The following is a 1,236-nucleotide window of genomic DNA, read 5'->3' as shown; positions in this document are numbered from 1 at the left end:
TTATAGTGTATCATCTATGCCAGATACTTCGAGGATATTTTTTTGAGTGCACAATAGACAAAGCACTTTTTTAAAATACTTTTCTTTTTCTTTACAAATAAACTGAAATAATTGTAAAGTGGAAATAGACTTTTGTTGCTTTAATTTATCATCATGAGATAAATGTTAATTACACAATTTAATGGCTACAGAATAATGACACCGGTGGGATTTCGATTAGTTCTCTATAAACCAAAGCCAAATTTAGAAAAGGACAGTGCTTGTTTTCCCTTGTGGCTTTATGTCGTTATCTCCTTATAGAGAGCCAGTGTTAGTTCTTTGCTGTTATTTTCCACAGTGTCAGAAATGGTGGATGGTGAAACAACAGAAGAAACTGCAAAAACCCAAAATGCAGTGTGTTGGTAGCTGTTCTAAGGAAAACAGAAAGCGTCATCATCAATAAAACCACCTGGAAATTAGGGAGGGAAAAGTTCAAATGTTTTCTGTTTCCGCTTTAAAAGAAAACATTGGTTTGTTGAAATTGTCTAATAATGATTTAACACACTGTCCTTAACTACTGCTGTTTTATTTTTTCAGTTTTGAAGCTTCACACACAATCTGGTGTCTAATAATTGACCTTTTAAAAAAAATCCTAATTTCTTCTAACCTTCTCTATACACCATCCCCAGTGGTTTTGCAGCCCCGCTCAATGAGAATGAGTAGAGATCCTTTTATTTGCAGTAGTCTGTCAGTCACATCTGCTTTTAGCAAGTTTAGTGCTTTTATGTAACTTTTAATCACCTGTAATATTTACAGAGAGAGTACAAGAAGGCGCTGGAGCAGGAGATTAAGGGCAAAGGAATGTTGGCTTTGGCTACAGACACCCCCGACTTCATGAGGGCGAGGAACGCTACTGACATCCTCAGTCAGGTCTGAATCATCATATTGTGTTTTCATTTAGAGGAAAGTACATAAGTGCTGGCATATTTATGTCTGTGCTTGTCTTTGCAGTAAAGTGGTAATCTGCGCTGATTGTTTTTGTTCCTCAGACTAAGTACAAGCAGACCGCTGAGATGGACAGAGCGAGCTACACCACTGTCATCGACACCCCAGACATCATCCATGCTCAGCAGATGAAGAACATCGTCAGCCAGGTAATAATAATACTATTAATAATAATAATAATAATAGCTTTAAAAACAGAGTTTACAAAGAGCTTTGACAAACAAAGCAAAGCATAAATGGGACACACAGATG

General features: G+C 36.7%; 1 long non-coding RNA gene across 1 annotated transcript; it reads left to right on the top strand.

The window, feature by feature from the left end:
• The first annotated feature begins 144 nt into the window (after positions 1-144).
• On the top strand, positions 145-1,133 carry LOC121965163. The gene is made up of 2 exons (XR_006107456.1): positions 145-909; positions 1,029-1,133. It is a non-coding gene; the product is annotated as an uncharacterized LOC121965163 (long non-coding RNA).
• The last annotated feature ends 103 nt before the right edge of the window (positions 1,134-1,236 follow it).

This window comes from Plectropomus leopardus, unplaced genomic scaffold, assembly GCF_008729295.1.
Source record: "Plectropomus leopardus isolate mb unplaced genomic scaffold, YSFRI_Pleo_2.0 unplaced_scaffold18860, whole genome shotgun sequence".
NCBI lineage: Eukaryota > Metazoa > Chordata > Actinopteri > Perciformes > Serranidae > Plectropomus > Plectropomus leopardus.
The sequence above is the reverse complement of the archived record's forward strand: the minus strand, read 5'-3'. Positions and strand labels throughout refer to the sequence as shown.